Raw genomic sequence first — 11,941 nt, 5'->3', positions numbered from 1 at the left:
CTCAAACTAGTGGGCAAGTAGAATTATCAAATAGAGAGATTAAATCTATCTTGCAAAAGACTATTAATAAAACTAGAAAGAATTGGGCTAGTAAACTGAAGGATGCACTTTGGGCTTATAGAACTGCTTATAAAAATCCCATGGGAATGTCACCTTATAAAATGGTTTATGGAAAAGCTTGTCATTTACCTTTAGAACTAGAGCACAAAGCTTATTGGGCTGTTAGAGAATTAAATAAAGATCCTAAACTTGCCGGTAATAAGAGGTTGTTGCAATTGAGTTCTCTAGATGAATGGAGAAGTGAAGCTTATGAAAATGCTAAACTCTTTAAAGAGAAAGTTAAGAAATGGCATGATAGAAGGATTATCAAAAGAGAATTTAATATTGGGGATAAAGTCCTATTGTATCGGTCTCGTCTCAGATTCTTTGCAGGGAAATTACTCTCGAAATGGGAAGGACCATATGTTGTTGAGGAGGAGTATCGTTCAGGAGCAATCAAAATTAGCTCTCTCCAAGGAAATGCTACACAAGTGGTGAATGGACAAAGACTCAAGCATTATATCTCAGGTGATTCCTATAATGTTGATGTTGATATTATTCGAGTGGAAACACCGGAGGCTTTCATCAAAGAGCGAATTGACAGTCCACCAGAACTCGACTTTGAATAGGTAACAGTACTGGTAATGAAAAGTTCGCAATTTACTTTCCGAACAATATTTTTGCTGTTTTTGGAAAATATGAAAAATTACGAGATCGAAACGGAGTGGAGTAGACGCACGAGGGCGTGCCCTCATAGGCCGGCGCGGGCCCCAGCCAGGCCGCGCCGCCCTATGAGTTGGCCGCCTCGTCGCCCCTTTCCGACTCTGGTTCGATCTGGTACTTTCCTTTTGTCGTGAAAATTTTTGCTATATAATCCCCCGGACCCCTGGAGGTCCGTATATCGTTTTCTCGACGTGTTTTGTTTCGAGCTGTCTCTGCCAGGATCTGTTTTCAGTCTAGAAGCACCATGGTCTCCAAGAACAAGGGCAAGGAGCTTCCGGATGAAGATAATCAAGATCTTGAGTGGAAAGAGGAGGACAAGAGCGTCAAGGAAGAGGATGAAGAAGAGATGGAGGAAGACTCGCGTGCACACCCGCGTGCTACCATCGCAAGCATCAAGGTGGTGGATAACCCTTTTAGTGCAAACAAGAGTGCAAGAATTCGCACCGGAGGAGGGGTTCCACGTCATTACCTGGCTCCGAAGACATCTTTATCAGGCACTCATCATCCCTTCCGCAATCTAATTTTCAATAATCAAATTGAAAGGACTCCCAGGGCAGCATTGCCTAGCAATTGGGACATAGATCGTTCTAACACTGCAGGAAGGATGAAGCCTGAGAGTGAAGAGTGGGGAAATAACTCCAAGAATTGGGACTCGCCATCGGACGTACTTCTTAACTGCATCGAGCACAATTCGGAGATGATTCGCAACCTCACATACAAGATTGATGAGCTTCAGGAGCTTGTTGAGAAGCTTGTCAGGAATTCATCACCACCATCGCCGAAGGAGTAATTCATCATCGGTATTGGCATCCCCTTGGTTTGTTCCAAGCTTGGGGGAGTGCCGCGGTATCACATCATCACTACCTTTTATTTTTTACTGTCAAGTAGTGTCATATCATGAGTAGGGAAGTTATCATATAAGATGGGTTGCAGTTTGGAAGTATCTCTCCTTTAGTTGGTTATCTATGTATCCCTTGGTGTGAGTTATCATTATGGAATATTAATGAGAAGTCTTATCATTTACATATTGCACATCTTATTTTAGTTTGCAATCCCTTCTATATGATTTACCTTGTTGTTAGTATTGGTATCACTTTGGGAGCATTGAATAAATCTATTTGGTTTTGGCAAACTTAGCATTGGTCAATGGCAACAACACTTTGAGGTTTAAGTAGAAAAGAGAAATACATGTAGTGGTTTCATTGTCTTTCTTTCATGTTAGCTCATAGCTTATTATTCTGAAGTTAAAATTGTTTGTGCTTACAAGGAAGATGCATGATTGTTTCTATCACATGTATATTTGTTTGTTTCCTTCAACTCTTATGCTTGCTAATTAACCTTGCTAGCCAAAGACCTGTACTGAGAGGGAATACTTCTCGTGCATCCAAACCTTAACCCAAACCTATGCCATTTGTGTCCACCATATCTACCTACTACATGGTATTTTCTGCCATTCCAAGTAAATACTTCATGTGCTACCTTTAAACAATTCAAATTTTACTATCTCTTATTTGTGTCAATGTTTTATAGCTCATGAGGAAGTATGTGGTGTTTTATCTTTCAATCTTGTTGGGCAACTTTCACCAATGGACTAGTGGCTTCATCCACTTATCCAATAATTTTGCAAAAAGAGCTGGCAATGGGATTCCCAGTCCCAAACTAATTAACTTAAATAGACACTCCTCCATGGTATGTGATTGATGGACGGCACCCGAAGGATTCGGTTAGCCATGGCTTGTGTAAGCAAAGGTTGGGGGGAGTGTCATCATAATAAAACTAAAATAAAAAGGCACTCCTTCATGGTATGAGATTGTTGGCAGGCACCTGAGGATTCGGTTAGCCATGGTTTGTGAAAGAAAGGTTGGAAGGGGTGCCACACAAAATGAAAATAAAATGGGAGCCGCTCTTTGAAGGTTTGTCTGGCAAGGGGGTTAGAGTACCCGCTACCAGTCGTTGACAACAACAAACACCTCTCAAAATATTACTTTTATTCTCTTTATATGGTTTCAAAACTGAAAAAGCTCTAGCACATGATTTAATCCCTGCTTCCCTCTGCGAAGGGCCTGTCTTTTACTTTATGTTGAGTTAGTAAACCTATTTCCCTCCATCTCAAGCAAGCATTTAAGTAGTTGTGATCAAACCATTATATTGTGATTTACTTCATCATGTCTTTTACTTTTCCTTGTTTAGTACAAGTTTTATCTGAATAAATATAGCTTTGCAAGTTATCAATGATCATGAGGAGACTATTATGATTGAGTATGCAAGTTGTGCAATATAGATTTTAACATGAGAGCATTGCTCGATAGATAAGTATAACCTGTCAATTGTTCTCTGACCAAGAACGAAGTTTGCCATCACCAACTATGATTTCTTATGCACCTTTATTTGTGATTACCTTATACTTGTTTCAAGTTGAGTTATATGAGGAAGTTGTTTACTAGAATGTCTTGTGTGAATGAATATGATGCTTCTTGTCCGTATTTTATTTATCGACTCTTCACTCCATAAACATGTGGTCCTGTTTACCGAGTTCAGTTTCGCTTGGGGACAAGCGAAGTCTAAGCTTGGGGGGAGTTGATACGTCCAAATTGCATCACTATTTTGTATCATAATTTGCTGTTATTCATTGATATATTTCATATTTGGACACAATACTTATGTTGTTTCATCTATTTTGCATGTTTCATCATTATTGGAGGATCGAGCACCGGAGCCAGGATTCTGCTGGAAAAAGCACCGTCAGAACGCAATATTTCGGAAGATCAAATGTGGAAGGAAATTATACCAAAAATCCTATTTTTCCAGATGACGAAGGAAGCCAGAAGGGGGAGCCGAGAGGAGCCAAGGTGGGCCCAGACCACAGGCCGGCGCGGCCCATGGCCTGGCCGCGCCACCTGGTGGTGAGGGGGCCCCACAGACCCTTTCGCCTCATTTTCTTCGCGAAATCCTTCGTCCCGAAGACCTAAGCCACAAAGGGTACCTCACGAAGAGTTACAGCCGCCTCTGCGGGGCGGAGAACACCAGAGAGAAAAGAGCTCTCCGGTGGCTGAGATCCGCCGGGGAAATTCCCTCCCGGAGGGGGAAATCGACGCCATCGTCACCGTCATTGAGCTGGACATCATCTCCATCACCATCATCATCATCTCCACCATCATCACCGCCGTCTCCACCGCTGGACATCATCACCGCCGTAGCAATTTGGGTTTGATCTTGATTGTTTGATAGGGGAAACTCTCCCGGTATTGATCTCTACTTGTTATTGATTCTATTGAGTGAAACCATTGAACCAAGGTTTATGTTCAGATTGTTATTCATCATCATATCACCTCTGATCATGTTCCATATGATGTCTCATGAGTAGTTCGTTTAGTTCTTGAGGACATGGGTGTAGTCTAAATGCTAGTAGTGAACTATGGTTGAATAATATTCAATGTTATGATATTTAAGTTGTGGTGTTATTCTTCTAGTGGTTTCATGTGAACGTCGACTACATGACACTTCACCTTTATGGGCCTAGGGGAATGCATCTTGTATTCGTTTGCTAATTGCGGGGTTGCCGGAGTGATAGAAACCTAAACCCCCGTTGGTATATCGATGCAAGAGGGATAGCAGGATCTCAGAGTTTAAGGCTGTGGTTAGATTTATTCTTAATTACTTTCTTGTAGTTGCGGATGCTTGCAAGGGGTATAATCACAAGTATGTATTAGTCCTAGGAAGGGCGGTACATTAGCATAGGTTCACCCACAAATCACTTATCATAACAATGAAGATTAATTAGCCGTATGTAGCGAAAGCACTAGACTAAAATCCCGTGTGTCCTCGAGAACGTTTGGTCATTATAAGTAAACAACCCGGCTTGTCCTTTGTGCTAAAAAGGATTGGGCCACTCGCTGCAATTGTTACTCTCGCACTTTACTTACTCGTACTTTATTCACATGTTACATCAAAACCCCCTGAATACTTGTCTGTGAGCATTTACAGTGAATCCTTCATCGAAACTACTTGTCAACACCTTCTGCTCCTCGTTGGGATCGACATTCTTACTTATCGAAAATACTACGATACACCCCCTATACTTGTGGGTCATCAGTGATCTGTTATGGTTGTTCCTTGTTCTCCAAGGATTAGTTTGATATCCGCATGGTTAGGCCTTGCAAACGGGTTGACTGATCCAGTAGTGCGTAAGGTATGGTTTGCCGATCCAAGATGAGTTGTTCCGGGAATCGACTTTGTGTTGGTTTTTAGGCCTCTTCTAGGACTAGTTTTCTATTATCTTTCGTATCTGCCAGGCTCAGCTACGTGTAGGATGTTCCAGTTATGCGGTGAAAACCCTAGACTGTCGTAGATCGATTTAACTTAGTATTGATCAAGCAGGACCCCCATGTTATCGTAGACCCAATACGAACCATGAGTTGATCGGCTCCCTAAGCCGATTCACAGGGTAACCTGAGAGCCGATCGAGGCTCGGATTTAATGTTTACGTGTCTGCCATGCAGGAAACTAATCAAAGCAATACATCACCTTCCTGACCAGGTATAGGTCAGGTGGCACACCCTCGCAACAGCCAGGACGTGTGCCGGAGTTTTGCGGGCCGTTGCCCGAGGGACCAGGGCCCACCAGCAGTTCTGGGAGTCTCCCGACTCTTCGTGTTGCTCGTCGCTGCTCGCCGGTGGGTTTTGGCAGGCAACACATTCTGGCACGCCCGGTGGGACTTTCTACAGCAACTGCGTCAACATCTACAGCAACTGCGTCAACATCTGCAGCTGAGATGGCGGAAGCACCAATCACGTATGAAGAGCTGCCTGAGGAGCGCAAGAAGAAGTATGATGAGATTAAAGCTGTCTTCGAAGCCGATCTCATCGGCTCTTTCGAGAGGACCCGTAAACATAATATCAGGTGGAAAGGGTTCTCACCCGAAGGCGCTCTCGATGAGGTAGATCTGTCTATCCCTTCGGAGGAACGCACCAGAGCTCTGCGCCAGGAAGTTAATTACATGGTGGCTCATTCTCTACACCGTCATTCTGAGAGCCTGGTGAACGCTTTCGAGCGCATTGCGGTTCACGTGGTTCAGGAAATCATGAAGCATCAGTACTCTCCGTTAGGACCTGCTCTAGGGACTCACCAGGGAGAAATACCGTTCCAGACCAGACCGCAGCTGCCATTCTCGCTTGCAGCTCTAGAGCCGCCGGGTTCACCGGCATACGTCGTCTACAAGATTGGAGGTGACCCTGGTGATTACTAGTTCCTGCATGAACCGCCCAAAGAAATCCCGCATGGATACGTGTGCACGTACGTGCCGGACTGCAATAACTTGGCGCACACGAACCAGATTGCAGCAGGAGGGATTTCTGGAGCAGCAGGAGGGATTTCTGGAGCGGACGCCGATAAACAGGCGTGGCTAGCTAAATATGCCACCGGAACGAGTCATGAAAGCTCAGCCCCTGCAGCTCATACCGTGGAACAAATCAGTACAATCTTGAGAGACCAGTTTGGCATCGTGCCAAAGAGGAGAACAGTCGGCTATTCCAAGCCGTACCCCAACGAATATGATTTGATTCCACTGCCGCCCAAGTATCGGCTCCCTGAGTTCTCAAAGTTCAATGGATCAGAAGGGTCTAGTTCAATTGAGCATGTGAGCCGATATTTGGCACAGTTGGGCATGATTTCAGCATCAGACCCGTTACGTGTAAGGTTTTTTGCGCAATCTCTCACGGGACCAGCTTTTGGGTGGTACACCTCGTTGCCACCAGATTCAGTCCGGACGTGGAAGCAGCTGGAAGAGCAGTTGCATATTCAATATCACTCAGAAGCTACCGAGGCTGGCATTGCCGATCTAGCGCAGGTGCGGCAGAAGCGGGGGGAAACGGTGTCGGAATACATTCAGCGTTTCAGGACTGTCAAGAACCGATGTTATTCGGCTCGTTTGAATGAGAAAGAAGCAGTCGAGCTGGCAGTGTTGGGCCTCGCGGCACCGATCAAGGATCTGGCTTTCCAAGTGGAATACAATTCACTATCGCACATGGCTCAGAAATTAACATTGTATGAGCAGCGCCACCCAGAATTGTACCAAGACAAGTTCAAACGCCCGATAGGCCTGGTCGAGACAGAAGAAGTTGGGGACTCTGCAGAAGACCAGGAAGTAGCCGTGGTTGAATGGGCTCGGGGGGCAGATCCCGTGTCCTGCAAATGGGTGAAACAACAAGGGCCTGCAAAAGGGTTTGACTTTGATGTAAGCAAGGCTGAGCAGATATTCGATTTATTGCTTAAGGAGAAACAGCTGAAGTTACCCGAGGGCCATAAAATCCCTACGGCGCAAGAGATGAACGGAAGACCGTACTGCAAGTGGCATCACTCGTTCACCCATATCACCAATGATTGCAAAGAGTTGCTTCGGCAGATCCAAATGGCGATAGAACAAGGCCGTCTGATCTTTGGTCAATTTGCCATGAAAGTGGACACGCAACCGTTTCCTGGCGTCAACATGGTGGAATGCAATCACTCCGTGAGGCGTCAGCTAGATTTCTCGTTCGACGTTAACATGGCAGGGCCTGGATACCACCATGGCAGGGATAAAGAGGAAATCGGTCACTCCCGTGGCAAGGACAAGGAGGAGGCCGGCCCACGCGACCGGCCCTGATATGATGACAAGCGGTACATCACCGAGGAACAAGTGAGAAACGTGCGGTATCAACGACCGCTCTCCGCGCATCTCCTTAACTAATATGAGCGTCAGTACGACCGACGCCGGCGGTACGACACCGACGACGAAAGATATCGTCGGTCTAACGTAGACAACAGAAAATATCGTCGGTATGATAGAGACGACGAAGGATATGAACGCCGCACTAAGGGGAAGTCAGGAGAGCAGGAAGACATGGACAGACACTGGGATTGTCCTTTCTTTAAACACTGCTGGGATTCAGGAATGAGCCGATTGCCTACGATCGACAACTGCCCGGAATGCAGACAGCAGAGGGAGGACACCGGTGAGGTTTCAGTGTTCAAGCGTCTAGGGCCTCTCCCATCTCAGAACAGACGAGCTGAGTCATCTCGAGAGGAAGAGTTCAAGGAGTCAGAAGATGAAGAAGAAGATAGATACCACCGGCCAAGGTGGTGCCCTGATGGACTCAGTCACTCCCAAAAGCGTAGGGTTCAGCGGCTACATAGCTTGGAGGAAGCCGAGGTGCAATACCTGCACACGTTGAGGAAAGCGCGGCCCGATCTGGCCGTGAAAATTCAGCAAACTTTGGACGCAGAGATTCGTCCACAGAAGAAAGAATGGTGCCCCAAACAAATGAAAACCGATGAGAAGGCATCGGCTGGCACAAATATGGTGTTCATACTTCCGTCGGAGTTTTGTGCTCCAAGAACCGAAGAAGCGCCTGTAGCACAGTTTGACTGCGGCCCACGGCCAGTTATCTTTGAAAAGCCGCGAGAGAAGAGCTACAAACATTTGAAGGCCCTGTACCTGAGAGGTTATATCAACGGGCAGCCTGTCAGCAAGATGTTTGTTGACACGGGAGCGGCAGTCAATATAATGTCATACTCCATGCTACGGCGTTTGGGACGCTCTCGCGCAGATCTGATCAAAACCAACATCACATTAAGCGACTTCAACGGCCAAGCATCAGAAACGCAAGGCGTCCTAAATGTGGATCTAACCCTATGATACGTCTCCGACGTATCGATAATTTCTTATGTTCCATGCCACATTATTGATGATATCTACATGTTTTATGCATACTTTATGTCATATTTATGCATTTTCCGGCACTAACCTATTAACGAGATGCCGAAGAGCCAGTTGATGTTTTCTGTTGTTTTTGGTTTCAGAAATCCTAGTAAGGAAATATTCTCGGAATTGGACGAAATCAACGCCCAGGGGCCTATTTTACCACGAAGCTTCCAGAATACCTAAGAGGAGACGAAGTGGGGCCACGAGGTGGCCAGACACTAGGGCGGCGCGACCCAGGTCTTGGCCGCGCCGGCCTGTCGTCTGGGCCCCTCGTGTGGACCCCTGACCTGCCCTTCCGCCTACATATAGTCTTCGTCGCGAAACCCCCAGTATCGAGAGCCACGATACGGAAAACCTTCCAGAGACGCCGCTGCCGCCAATCCCATCTCGGGGATTCAGGAGATCGCCTCCGGCACCCTGCCGGAGAGGGGAATCATCTCCCGGAGGACTCTACGCCGCCATGGTCGCCTCCGAAGTGATGAGTGAGTAGTTCACCCCTGGACTATGGGTCCATAGCAGTAGCTAGATGGTTGTCTTCTCCTCATTATGCTTCATTGTCGGATCTTGTGAGCTGCCTAACATGATCAAGATCATCTATCTGTAATGCTATGTGTTGTGTTTGTTGGGATCCGATGAATAGAGAATACTATGTTATGTTGATTATCAATTTATACCTATGTGTTGTTTATGATCTTGCATGCTCTCCGTTATTAGTAGAGGCTCTGGCCAAGTTTTTACTCTTAATTCAAAGAGGGAGTATTTATGCTCGATAGTGGGTTCATGTCTCCTTGAATCTGGGGGAGTGAGAGAAACCTCTAAGGTTATGGATGTGTTGTTGTGATACGTCTCCAACGTATCTATAATTTCCGATGTTCCATGCTTGTTTTATGACAATACCAACATGTTTTGTTCACACTTTATATCATTTTTATGCGTTTTCCGGAACTAACCTATTGACGAGATGCCGAGAGGCCAGTTGCTGTTTTCTGTTGTTTTTGGTTTCAGAAATCCTAGTAACGAAATATTCTCGGAATCGGACGAAATCAACGCCCAAGTTCCTATTTTCATCGGAAGCATCCAGAACACCCGGGAAGGACCAGAGGGGAGCCCTGGGGGCCCCACACCACACCCCGGCACGGCCAGGGGGGGGGCCACGCCCCCCTATAGTGTGGGCCCCCCAGAGACCCTCCGACTCCGATTCTTCGCCTATTTAAGCCGTCGTGACCTAAAACTTCGATACCAATTGACGAAACTCCAGAAAGACTCCAGGGGCGCTGCCACCGTCGCGAAACTCCAATTCGGGGGACAGAACTCTCTGTTCCGGCACCCTGCCGGACGGGGAATTGCCCTCGGAGCCATCTCCACCGCCGTCTTCACCGCCATCTTCACCGCCATCGCTGCCTCCGTGATGAGGAGGGAGTAATCCACCCCCGAGGCTGAGGGCTCCGCTGTAGCTATGTGGTTCATCTCTCTCCCATGTACCTCAATACAATAATCTCATGAGCTGCTTTACATGATTGAGATTCATATGAGTTTGTATCACTACTATCTATGTGCTACTCTAGCAAAGTTATTAAAGTAGTTCTATTCCTCCTGCACGTGTGTAAGGGTGACAGTGTGTGCACCGTGTTAGTACTTGGTTTATGCTATGATCATGATCTCTTGTAGATTGCGAAGTTAACTATTGCTATGATAATATTGATGTGATCTATTCCTCCTACATATGCATGAAGGTGACAGTGTGCATGCTATGTTAGTACTTGGTTTAGTCTTTTGATCTATCTTACACTAAAGGTTACTAAAATATGAGCATTATTGTGGAGCTTGTTAACTCCGGCATTGAGGGTTCGTGTAATCCTACGCAATGTGTTCATCATCCAACGAAAGTGTAGAGTATGCATTTATCTATTCTGTTATGTGATCAATGTTGAGAGTGTCCACTAGTGAAAGTGTAATCCCTAGGCCTTGCTCCTAAATACTGCTATCGCTACTTGTTTACTACTGCTGCGTTACTACTGCTGCGTTACTGCTGCTTGTTTACTGTTTTACTGCGTTACTACTGCCGCAATACAACCACCATCAACTACTCGCCAGCAAGCTATTTTCTGGCACCGTTGCTACTGCTTATTCATACCACCTGTATTTCACTATCTCTTCGCCGAACTAGTGCACCTATTAGGTGTGTTGGGGACACAAGAGACTTCTTGCTTTGTGGTTGCAGGGTTGCATAAGAGGGATATCTTTGACCTCTTCCTCCCTCAGTTCGATAAACCTTGGGTGATTCACTTAAGGGAAAACTTACTGCTGTTCTACAAACCTCTGCTCTTGGAGGCCCAACACTGTCTACAGGAAAGGAGGGGGAACGTAGACATCAAGCATATTTTCTGGCGCCGTTGCCGGGGAGGAAAGGTAAAAGGTACTCACACTCCGGATCTCGGCTACTAAGCTATTTTCACCGTTGTAAGTACTCGAAGCTATTTCCTTTAGATCCTGCAATTGCATCTTTTTGTTTCTTGTTTACACTAGTTAGGCATAATGGAAAACAACAAAAAAATTGGTGAGCTTTTTAGTCTTTTTCCTGATTTAGAATTGTTTGATGCGAAAATTAAAAAACCTATGGAACCTTATTTGCATGCTAGTAGCGATGTTATTAGTATGAATGCAATTACTGCTAATGCTATGAAGAAGTCTAAGCTTGGGGAAGCTAGTTTTTGTGATCTTTTTAGCTTCCCATCTTTAGGGGAGAAAATTTGTTCTGATAATGCTTTATCTCCCATATGCGATAACTCTAATGATGCTTCTGATATTTTGAATCCACCTGCTGAAAGTATTCCGTATAAAATACCTATGAAAATTATTGAACGTGTTATGGACAATCACTATAAAGGGGATGGAACTGTCCATCCTAGAGATCATTTACTGTTTTTGCACGAATTATGCGGGTTATTCAAGTGTGCAGGTATCTCTATGGATGAAGTGAAGAAGAAGCTATTCTCCGTTTATTTGTCAGTAAAGCAGCGCATTGGTATAAATTGTTGGAGAATAGGCATTCTCTTGGTTGGGAGGAAATTGCATCTCTCTTTTATTCTAAATTTTATCCTCCTCATGAAGTGCATATTGATAGGAATTATATTTATAACTTTTATCCTCGTGATGGAGAGAGTATTTCTCAAGCGTGGGGGAGATTGAAGTCACTAATGCTCAAATGTCCCATTCATGAGCTCCCCCGTAATGTTATTGTTAACAATTTTTATGCGAGACTTTCAGGACAACACAAGGACTATCTGGATGCGTGTTCGGAGGGATCTTTCACAAGCAAGGAGGTTGAAGCTAGGTGGGATCTTCTTGATCGGATTGAGGACAACGCTGAAGGATGGGAGAACGACAAAGGTAAAGAGTCAGGTATAAATTATGATTATGAATGCATTGAAGCTTTTATGG

Source organism: Lolium perenne, chromosome 4, assembly GCF_019359855.2.
Source record: "Lolium perenne isolate Kyuss_39 chromosome 4, Kyuss_2.0, whole genome shotgun sequence".
NCBI classification, from domain to species: Eukaryota; Viridiplantae; Streptophyta; class Magnoliopsida; order Poales; family Poaceae; genus Lolium; species Lolium perenne.
The sequence above is the reverse complement of the archived record's forward strand: the minus strand, read 5'-3'. Positions refer to the sequence as shown.